This window comes from Haematobia irritans, chromosome 5, assembly GCF_050003625.1.
Source record: "Haematobia irritans isolate KBUSLIRL chromosome 5, ASM5000362v1, whole genome shotgun sequence".
NCBI lineage: Eukaryota > Metazoa > Arthropoda > Insecta > Diptera > Muscidae > Haematobia > Haematobia irritans.
The window spans coordinates 120,998,937-121,011,163 of NC_134401.1; the positions used below are offsets into that span (position 1 = coordinate 120,998,937).

The 12,227-nt window shown below is 33.9% G+C and overlaps 1 long non-coding RNA gene across 1 annotated transcript in view; it reads left to right on the forward strand.

Annotated features, from left to right (window-relative positions):
- Nucleotides 1-12,227, forward strand: part of LOC142241728 (uncharacterized) — a 262,134-nt gene that overhangs the window by 122,413 nt on the left and 127,494 nt on the right. The window contains exon 2 of the long non-coding RNA XR_012723781.1: nucleotides 3,338-3,411. This is a non-coding gene — a long non-coding RNA (uncharacterized LOC142241728). The remainder of the gene's footprint in view (nucleotides 1-3,337; nucleotides 3,412-12,227) is intronic.

A 12,227-nucleotide genomic window follows, 5' to 3' on the forward strand; every position in this document is an offset into this window, starting at 1 on the left:
GAAATATTGCTCTAAGACCCCATAAACTATATTCTGGGTCGTGGTGAAATTCTGAGTCGATCTAAGGATGTCAGTCCGTCCGTTCGTCTGTTGAAATCACGCTAACTTCCGAACGAAACAAGCTACGCTCAAAAAAAGTGAACTCTCTATTTCACTAAAGCCAATTTAACTTCATTTTAGTTCTTGGAATTATTATGTTTGGAGAAAGTTTCCTTTAATCTAATAATTTTTGTGTACGTTAGTTAAATTAACTAAAAACGAGGAAAAAATATACTCAAATGAAGCATAAAGATGAACTAAATTCGTGTCTTCCACAAAATTGTTCAGAATTTCTTTAAACTGGTAAATTTTACTAAAAATGCGTCCATCATGAACTTCGTATGTCACTAAAGACATTCTTGCAATCTTGAACTCCAAGTTTTTCCTTGAAACTACAAAATTTTCTTTAACAAGTGAAAAAACTTAGTTATGTCTAATAAATTTTCTTGAATTTGTCGAAAAATATTTACTTATTTTTATGACATCGGCGTGATGCCAACGTTTGTAATACTGTTTAGTTAAAATTTTCTATAAATATTAAAAATTTTCTAAAATTAACCGAAAGTTTTCTCCCTGGTGGGTTCACTGTTTTTTCAGTGTATCGGCTTGAAACTTGGCATAAGTAGTTGTTATTGATGTAGGTCGGATGGCATTGCAAATAGACCATATCGGACCTCTTTTACGTATAGCCCCCATATAAACCGATCCCCAGATTTAGCTTGCGGAGCCTCTTGGAGGAGCAAAATTCATCCGATCCGGTTGAAATTTAGTACATGGTGTTAGTATATGGTCTCTAACAACGATGCAAAAATTGGTCCCTATCGGTCCATAATTATATAGCCTCCATATAAACCGATCCACCTATTTGGCTTGCGGAGCCTCTAAGAGAAGCAAATTTCATCCGATCCGGCTGAAATTTAGTACATGATGTAAGTATGTGGTCTCTAACAACGATGCAAAAATTGGTCCATATCGGTCCATAATTATATATAGCCCCTATATAAACCGATCCCCAGATTTGGCTTGCGGTATAGTATATGGTTTCTAACAACCATGCAAAAACTGGACCACATCGGTCCAAAATTATTTATAGCCCCCATATAAACCGGTCCCCAGATTTGACTTCCGGAGCCTCTAGGAGAATCAAATTTCATCCGATCCGGCTGAAATTTAGTACATGGTATGTGGTCTCTAACAACTATGCAAAAATTGGTCCACATCGGTCCATAATTATATATAGCCCCCATATAAACCGATCCCCAGATTTGACCTCCGGAGCCTCGTGGATGAGCCAAATTCATCCGATTCGGTTGAAATTTGGTACGTGGTGTAAGCATATGGTCTCTAACAACCATGCAGGAATTGGTTCATATCGGTCCATAATTATATGTAGCCCTCACATAAACCGATCCCTAGATTTGAACTCCGAAGCCCCTTGGAAGCGCAAAATTCACCCGATCCGGTTGAAACTTGGTACATTGCGCTATCCGCTAAGAACCATGCCAAAATTGGTCCATATCGGTCTATAGTTATATGTTATATAGCCGATCCCGAAAATAATCTACCAAAATTTTATTTCTATAGAAAATTTTGTCTAAATTTTATTACTATAAAAAATTTTGTCAAGATTTTATTTCTATGGAAAATTTTGTCAAAGTTTTATTTCTATAGAAAATTTTGCCAAAATTTGATTTCTATAGAAAATTTTGTCAAAATTTTATTACTATAAAAAATTTTGTCAAGATTTTATTTCTATAGAAAATTTTGTCAAAATTTTATATCTATAGAAAATTTTGCCAAAATTTTATTTCTATAGAAAATTTTATCAAAATTTTATTTCTATAGAAAATAGTACATGGTGTTAGTATATGGTTTCTGACAACCATGCAAAAACTGGATCACATCGGTCCATAATTATTTTTAGCCCCCATATAAACAATTTAATTACTATAGAAAATTTTTTCAAAATTTTATTGCTATAGAAAAATTTGTCAAAATTGTATTACTATACAAAATTTTGTCAAGATTTTATTTTTATAGAAAATTTTGTCAAAATTTTATTTTTATAGAAACTTTTTGTCAAAATTTTATTTCTATAGAAAATTTTGTCAAAACTTTATTACTATAAAAAATTTTGTCAAGATTTTATTTCTATGGAAAATTTTATCAAAATTTTATTTCTATAGAAAATTTTGTCAAAATTTTATTTCTATAGAAAATTTTGTCAAAATTTTATTTCGATAGAAAATTTTGTCAAAATTTTATTTCTATAGAAAATTTTGTCAAAATTTTATTTCTATAGAAAATTTTTCCAAAATTTTATTTCTATAGAAAATTTTGTCAAAATTTTATTTCTATAGAAAATTTAGTCAAAATGTCATTTCTATAGAAAATTTAGCCAAAATTTTATTTCTATTGAAATTTTTGTCAAAATTTTATTTCTATTGAAATTTTTGTCAAAATTTTATTTCTATAGAAAATTTTGTTAAAAATTTATTTCTATAGAAAATTTTTTCAAAATTTTGTTTCTATAGGAAATTTTGTCAAAATTTTATATCTATAGGAAATTTTGTCAAAATTTTATTTCTATAGAAAATTTTGTCAACATTTTATTTCTATAGAAAATTTTGCCAAAATTTTATTTCTACAGAAAATTTTGTCAAAATTTTATTTCTATAGAAGATGTTGTCAAACTGAATTATATTCGAATTTAATCGGCATATTTTGTTTACGGGGTATGGACTAACTTACAATTGAGAAGACGGTGTTAAGAATTTTTAAGATACCTTGCCATCAGAAAGTGTTACCGCAACCCATGTAATTCGATTGTGGATGGCAGTCTTTAGTATAAGTTTCTGTGCAATCCATGGTGGGGGGTACATAAGATTCGGCCTGGTCGAACTTACGGCCATATATACTTGTTTTTGTTAGGTTTTTCGAAAACTTCCACAGCTCAATGCAATTGTCCCAAGAATGTCTCAAAAATTTTATGAAATAAACTCAATTGCAGTACAAATAAATGCAATGTAAACTAATGCAGTAAAAACATTTCGTACGATTCCCAAATATAGTAGGAATGAATTACAGTGCGGTTAAAATAGTCATGATATGACCATTTCCCCCATAATTTTCTCTTTACTTTTAGTCCATTTTCTCTTTAGAAGTTGTAAGTTTGTCCATGGTACTGAACAAGTACACCAGATCTTAAATAAAAACCTTATATAAATATTTTTCTCTGAATTTTCCGTTTGCTCTATTTGCTATTGAAATATTTTTATTATTTTCCATTTTTTTTTAGATTTGATTCACCTTTATGATAAAAATGAAATGATTGCCGTTAAATATAAATTAAATTGACAACAGGTGACGTTGGTAAGTTTTATCATTATTTATGGATCATATTTTTTGAAATCTTGGCAGTTTGTTGGCATTGTTCATACATTCAAAACAGGTTATGCATTCAGTACTTTGTAGCAAATGTGTTATGCATTAAATAAGTGGTGCTCAAAAAAAATTTTTTTTTCAAATAACATCGATTAAAACCAAAACTCTTAGGGTTGTCTTTAAGGCGTCATCATCCATCATAAACAAATATAATATTTATTATTAGTATAACATTTATTTGTTCGTATATGTATGCTTGGTGGTTTCGATTAGATTCAAAAATTTGCAAAACTGATGGTCTTTTTATTAAAATCACGTTTTATGGATAAAAACAAGTTATTGATTATTATTCTATCTTACCATATGTTTTTGTTTTTTCGGAGTATTGCGCCCTGTTATGATTCCCATAAACGACCTCACGTCATCTCCGTACTTCGCCATTAGTACACAAGAGTTTCTACTTTTATTTTCGTCCCATATCAGTTTTGTCCTTAGCAAGTACATCTGTTTCTCCATTTCCCATAATGTCCAGGTACTCAGCACAGAATTAGATATCCCCCATATAAACCGATTCCCAGATTTGACGTCTTGAGAAGAAAATTTCATCCGATCTTTTTGAAACTTAGTATGTGATGTCAGTGTATGACTTCTAACAATGTATACTTGCCATAGCGGTCCACAATCATATGCAGGCGCCGCATTACCTGGTCAAGAATTAAGTGGCTAATAGAGTTATTTAATATGACTTTTTTGACTAACATAGGTTCTATTTAGACAATTGAGAAGACAATCTTCAGAAGTATTAAGATGCCTTGCCATCTGTATCCACACTTAGATTGGCAACACAGCATTTTCTATATGAAATTTAAAAGTTTGGCATATTTTTAGGAGCATATAGACCACCATGGTATGGTGATGTAGGTATAATAATTTTGCCATTCATTTTGTAACATATCGAAACATACATTTTCGATTTCAGAAACAGAATGTACGAGGGTTGTCTTTTATATTTCGGGAGTAGAGAACAAAAACAAATATTAATCATCGAAAATCACTTTATTGTTTTTCAAAATACTCCCCATTAAGATCTATGCACTTTTGCATGCGTTTGAAGCAATTTTTCCGCTCTGACTGAGGTATCTCAAAAACATACATTCCCAACGCATCAACCGCTTCTTCAGGTTTCGAACAGTATAATATTGTTTACTTTCGGGCTCATGCGCGTAAATCCATGATTTATCACCAGTGTTTCGACGCGTCGCGATCAGTCTTTGGAACATTTCTTTCGACCAATCGACACGAGCCTTTTTTATACCCACCACCATAGAATGGTGACGGGGGTATAATAAGTTTGTCATTCCGTTTGTAACACATCGAAATATCGATTTCCGACTATATAGAATATATATATTCTTGATCAGGGAGAAATTCTAAGACGATTTAACCATGTCCGCCTGCCCGTCTGTCTGTCTGTTGCAATCACACTACAGTCTTCAATAATGAAGAAATCTTGCTGAAATTTTGCGCAAGCTCGTCTTTTGTCTCCCGGCATGTCAAGTTCGAAGATGGGTTCAGGTCCAGGTTTTGATATAGTCCCCATATAAACCGACCTCCCGATTTGGGGTCTTGGGCTTATAGAAACAGTAGTTTTTATCAAATTTGCCTGAAATTGGTAATCTAAAGGTATTTTAGAGGTGTGCCAAAAATGGTGAGTATCAGTCCATGGTTTGATATAGCCCCCATATAGACCGATTTCCCGATTTTACTTCTTGGGCTTATAGAATCCGTAGTTTTTATTAGGGTTGTGCACGTGACACGAAATTTTCGTGACTCACGAAAATTTCCGTGACTGACGCGTGAGTCGCGAGTCACGCTGATGGTAACGGCGTGAGTGTGCGTGAGCGTGATTAACCAAACAAATGTCGTGCGTGAGCGTGAGTCACGAAAATAATATCTTCGTGAGTAACGAATTTCGGAAAAACACGCTCACGAAAATACTTCCGCGTATGAACATGAAATGCTTACGAGTGCAATTCATATATAATTTTAGTGACATCCTAAGTGTTAAAAGTTTTATAACGCTCTCGATTTTAATCATACTCATATTTTCAGTCAGGTTCTATAGGTAACTTACTCGTAAAATTATTCTTGAGTCACGACATGTTTAGTGAGTCACGACATTTTTCGTGACTCACAATACTTTTCGTGAGTCACGACGTTTAAAAGATTTTCGTGCGTGAGTACAAATTTTCTTTTCGTGCGCGTGCGTGAGTCCTACCAAAAAATATCGTGTGTGAGTGTGCGTGAATAAGATTTCTCCGTCGTAAGTGTGCGTGAGTTAAATATTACTCACGTGCATACCTCTAGTTTTTATCCAATTTGCCTGAAATTGCAAATCTAGAGGTACTTTAGGACCACCAAATGGTGAGTATCGGTCGATGTTTTGGTATAGCCCCCATATAGACCGATCTCCCGATTTTACTTCTTGGTCTTATAAAAACCGTATTTTTTATCCAATTTGCCTCATATTGAAATGGTGTGCCGAAAATTGTGAGTATCAGTCCATGTTTTGATATAGCCACCATATAGACCGATCTCCAGATTTTACTTCTTAAGCTTCTACGGTCCGTGTATCGGATTTAGTTTTTAGCGGTCCATTTGGTAGGGCCTCCATATAGACCTATTTCTCTTCATGAGGGTATAGAAGACGCACTGATCATGAAAATTGCTTGAAACTGAATGTAGAATTTGCAGATTTTACTTCTCGTAATCATTGAAATAATAGGGGTAAAAATGTTCACAATTTATTTCCATTTGTTGGACGTAATATTGCTCGTATACCAAAACATTCTAAGTAAGCACCGTGCTACAATGGTTAGCATGCCCGCCTGGCATACAAAGGGTCATGTGTTCAATCCGAGTTTCGACCAAACTCCAAAAATTTTGTCAGCGTTGGATTATTCCCTCTGATATGTCTTTTCTGAGTGTCTTACAGATTTTCTAATTGGTTTCACCGCAATGTGAAACGTGGTTTGGACTCGCCTATAAACAGGAGGTCCCTTGTCATTAAGCCAAACAAAAAGATCGTGCAGCACTCATGGATAAGAGAGAAATTCACTGCTATTGTATCACAATGGACTGAACAGTCTAAGTGAGCCTAAAATATCGGACTGCCACTATACCTAACCTAAGCTTTGTAAGAGAGAGCTGGTTACCCAATCCCACCAAACCCTCGTGTTCGTGATAAATGAGACATTTTAAGATGAGTTGTCTTTTGTAATCACTATATTGCATTCAATATTCGTTGTTTGTTTATAAGCAGTTGAAGTTCGAAGCTACGCTGAAGCGGTCCATATTTTGTTTTAGCCCCCATTGCGATTTGCCTAAATTTGGAAATCTGGAGGTATTTTGAAGCTACAAATAGGGGTTACGATCATAGTTTGTATTTGTTATTATTTTGATGTAGCCCCCAAATATAGATCATCTCCTAATTTGACTTCTTGTGCTTCTAATCACCGCAACCGATACGAACCAATGCACAGTGGTCGATCCCTTTGGCCAAAAATAAAAAATCAAAGTTAGAAATTTGTCAAAAAGTGTGGCATCACTGTTTCTTATGCAAACAAGGTTTTACAATTTGTATTTGTTTTTGTTTTATTCCATCTGTACTCTTTACGAACGTCTTCAAAAGAGAGAGCAAGTAAGCAGTTGGAAAAAGTATAAAATAAGTTGCACTTTTAAATAAATATAAATAAAAGAAAAAAATAATATCAAAATAAATCGAAATGAATATTGAATTAAATGATATTAACTATATTTTAAAATTAAAAAAGTGTGTAAAAAATGCTTTAAATTTGTTATAAAATCAATTTTTGTCAGTCTCATTGTTTCGTGTTCGTTCGTTCTTATATGTAAATTTTATGTAGAGTTTTAGTTGTGTTCCCCCCTGAAGTACCCAATGGAATTTTTTTGGTTTATTAGATAATATTTCAAGATTCCAAATTGATAAAAATCAGCTGCTTTCTTTTGCCCCCCTTTGTGTTATCTCCCTAATACCGAAGTGGTCTTGTTTCTTTATATCCAAATATGAATTTTTATGTGGTGTTTGTTAACACTAGCTTACACTGAAAATTTACATTTGATGACTTATTTATGTATTTTGATCTGCTAAATTTGAAAATGAATGTTAAAAAAATTTTTATGAAACCGTTTTTGAGATATCCCGTTATTTTTAGTTCTTTCTGACTTTTTTCGCTAAACAAATTATACCTCGAGCTCGAAATGTCCGATTATATCTTTGTTTGTACTTGAATGCAAGGTATTGAGATGTCGAACAAACGTGTATAATAAGATCTGTGATAAGTTAAGTGGTTCAAAATATATCGAAAATAGGGCGAATTTTCAAAACAATCTTGTTTTACAACTTCATGAAAATCGGATAAAAACTACTGCCCTTGGAGTAAAATCGTGAGTTGGTCTATACGTGGTCTATACCAACACATGGGCTGATTCACCTCATTTCCTTTACATCTACTTGTGATCTTAAAATAATTCTAGATTTCAGAAAAATCGGATAGAAACTACGTTTTCTAGAAGCCCAAAAAATAAAATCGAAAGATCGGTATATATAGGGGCTATACCAACACATGAACCTATAACCTTCACACCTATTTGTGGTCCTAAAATACCTATGTATTTCAAGTTTAAGGCAAATCGGATAGAAAATACGGTTTCTAGAAGCCCAAGAAGTAAAATCGGGATATCGGTCTATATGGGGGCTATATAAATACATGGACCGATAGACACCATTTTTGGCACTCCTATTTGCGGTCCTAAAATACCTTTAGATTTCCAATTTCAGGGAAATCGGATAGAAACTAAGAAGCTCAAGAAGTAAAATTTGGAGATCGGTCTATATGGGGGCTATACCAAAACATGGACCGATATACACCATTTTTAGCACACCTATTTTTGGTACTAATATACCGTTAGATTTCAATTTTCAGCCAAATCGGTTTCTAGAAGCCCAAGAAGGAAAGTTTCTAGAAGCCCAAGAAGGAAAGTCGGGAGATCGGTCTATATGGGGGGCTATACCAAAACGTCATCAATCAATCCCATTTTATCATTAAATAGTCCTGACATAATTATAAAGCCGTGACCGAAGTTTCAAGATGATAGCTATACTGGAAGTATTTTTGGCCGCTAACTCCATATAGCACCGACCACTGTGCAATGTTTGCGCGGTTTTTATGGGCGCTATATATAATTATGGACCGATATTAACCAATTTATACATGATTGTTAGAGGTCATATACTAACTCAACGTGTAAAAGTGTAATCGATTCGGATGAAATTTGCTCCTCCACGAGACTCTTGAGTTCAAATCTGGGATAGGTTTATATGGGATCTATATATAATTATGGATGATTATTGGAGGGCATATACTAACACAACGTATAAAATTTCAACTTGATCGTGTGAAATTTACTCCTCCAAGAGGCTCCGAAATAAAATCTGGGGATCTGTTTATATGGTTGCTATATATACTTGTGGGCCGATATGCATCAATTTATGCATGGTTGTTAGAGCCCATACAATGACAAACTTTTAATAGAATCGGATGAAATTTGGTGGTACTTAACATATAGTCCGCAAAAAAAATCTGGGAATCGGTTTATATACAATTATGGACCGATATGGACCAAACTTTTTCTTATTTTGTTTTTATACCCTCCACCATAGGATGGGGGTGTATTAACTTTGTCATTCCGTTTGTAACACATCGAAATATTGCTCTAAGACCCCATAAAGTATATATATTCTGGGTCTTGGTGAAATTCGGTACACGGTGTTGGTCTATAATTATAAATAGCCCCCATATAAACCGATCCCCAAGTTTGACCTCCGGAGCCTCATGGATGAGCAAATTTCATCCGATGCGGCTAAAATTTGGTACATTTTGTTAGTATATGGTCTTTAACAAACGTGTAAAAATTGGTCCACATCGGTCCATAATTATATGTAGCCCCCATATAAACGGATCCCCAGATTTGACAAATATAGATCATCTCCTAATTTGACTTCTTGTGCTTCTAATCACCGCAACCGATACGAACCAATGCACAGTGGTCGATCCCTTTGGCCAAAAATAAAAAATCAAAGTTAGAAATTTGTCAAAAAGTGTGGCATCACTGTTTCTTATGCAAACAAGGTTTTACAATTTGTATTTGTTTTTGTTTTATTCCATCTGTACTCTTTACGAACGTCTTCAAAAGAGAGAGCAAGTAAGCAGTTGGAAAAAGTATAAAATAAGTTGCACTTTTAAATAAATATAAATAAAAGAAAAAAATAATATCAAAATAAATCGAAATGAATATTGAATTAAATGATATTAACTATATTTTAAAATTAAAAAAGTGTGTAAAAAATGCTTTAAATTTGTTATAAAATCAATTTTTGTCAGTCTCATTGTTTCGTGTTCGTTCGTTCTTATATGTAAATTTTATGTAGAGTTTTAGTTGTGTTCCCCCCTGAAGTACCCAATGGAATTTTTTTGGTTTATTAGATAATATTTCAAGATTCCAAATTGATAAAAATCAGCTGCTTTCTTTTGCCCCCCTTTGTGTTATCTCCCTAATACCGAAGTGGTCTTGTTTCTTTATATCCAAATATGAATTTTTATGTGGTGTTTGTTAACACTAGCTTACACTGAAAATTTACATTTGATGACTTATTTATGTATTTTGATCTGCTAAATTTGAAAATGAATGTTAAAAAAATTTTTATGAAACCGTTTTTGAGATATCCCGTTATTTTTAGTTCTTTCTGACTTTTTTCGCTAAACAAATTATACCTCGAGCTCGAAATGTCCGATTATATCTTTGTTTGTACTTGAATGCAAGGTATTGAGATGTCGAACAAACGTGTATAATAAGATCTGTGATAAGTTAAGTGGTTCAAAATATATCGAAAATAGGGCGAATTTTCAAAACAATCTTGTTTTACAACTTCATGAAAATCGGATAAAAACTACTGCCCTTGGAGTAAAATCGTGAGTTGGTCTATACGTGGTCTATACCAACACATGGGCTGATTCACCTCATTTCCTTTACATCTACTTGTGATCTTAAAATAATTCTAGATTTCAGAAAAATCGGATAGAAACTACGTTTTCTAGAAGCCCAAAAAATAAAATCGAAAGATCGGTATATATAGGGGCTATACCAACACATGAACCTATAACCTTCACACCTATTTGTGGTCCTAAAATACCTATGTATTTCAAGTTTAAGGCAAATCGGATAGAAAATACGGTTTCTAGAAGCCCAAGAAGTAAAATCGGGATATCGGTCTATATGGGGGCTATATAAATACATGGACCGATAGACACCATTTTTGGCACTCCTATTTGCGGTCCTAAAATACCTTTAGATTTCCAATTTCAGGGAAATCGGATAGAAACTAAGAAGCTCAAGAAGTAAAATTTGGAGATCGGTCTATATGGGGGCTATACCAAAACATGGACCGATATACACCATTTTTAGCACACCTATTTTTGGTACTAATATACCGTTAGATTTCAATTTTCAGCCAAATCGGTTTCTAGAAGCCCAAGAAGGAAAGTTTCTAGAAGCCCAAGAAGGAAAGTCGGGAGATCGGTCTATATGGGGGGCTATACCAAAACGTCATCAATCAATCCCATTTTATCATTAAATAGTCCTGACATAATTATAAAGCCGTGACCGAAGTTTCAAGATGATAGCTATACTGGAAGTATTTTTGGCCGCTAACTCCATATAGCACCGACCACTGTGCAATGTTTGCGCGGTTTTTATGGGCGCTATATATAATTATGGACCGATATTAACCAATTTATACATGATTGTTAGAGGTCATATACTAACTCAACGTGTAAAAGTGTAATCGATTCGGATGAAATTTGCTCCTCCACGAGACTCTTGAGTTCAAATCTGGGATAGGTTTATATGGGATCTATATATAATTATGGATGATTATTGGAGGGCATATACTAACACAACGTATAAAATTTCAACTTGATCGTGTGAAATTTACTCCTCCAAGAGGCTCCGAAATAAAATCTGGGGATCTGTTTATATGGTTGCTATATATACTTGTGGGCCGATATGCATCAATTTATGCATGGTTGTTAGAGCCCATACAATGACAAACTTTTAATAGAATCGGATGAAATTTGGTGGTACTTAACATATAGTCCGCAAAAAAAATCTGGGAATCGGTTTATATACAATTATGGACCGATATGGACCAAACTTTTTCTTATTTTGTTTTTATACCCTCCACCATAGGATGGGGGTGTATTAACTTTGTCATTCCGTTTGTAACACATCGAAATATTGCTCTAAGACCCCATAAAGTATATATATTCTGGGTCTTGGTGAAATTCGGTACACGGTGTTGGTCTATAATTATAAATAGCCCCCATATAAACCGATCCCCAAGTTTGACCTCCGGAGCCTCATGGATGAGCAAATTTCATCCGATGCGGCTAAAATTTGGTACATTTTGTTAGTATATGGTCTTTAACAAACGTGTAAAAATTGGTCCACATCGGTCCATAATTATATGTAGCCCCCATATAAACGGATCCCCAGATTTGACCTCCGGTGCCCCTTGGAATAGCGGAATTCTCCCGATGTGGTTGAAATTTGGTACGTGGTGTTTGTATATGGTCTCTATCATCCATGCAAAAATTGGTCTTAATTATATATATGACCCCCATTAAACCCTATCCCCAGATTTGACCTCCAGAGCTCTTTGAGGA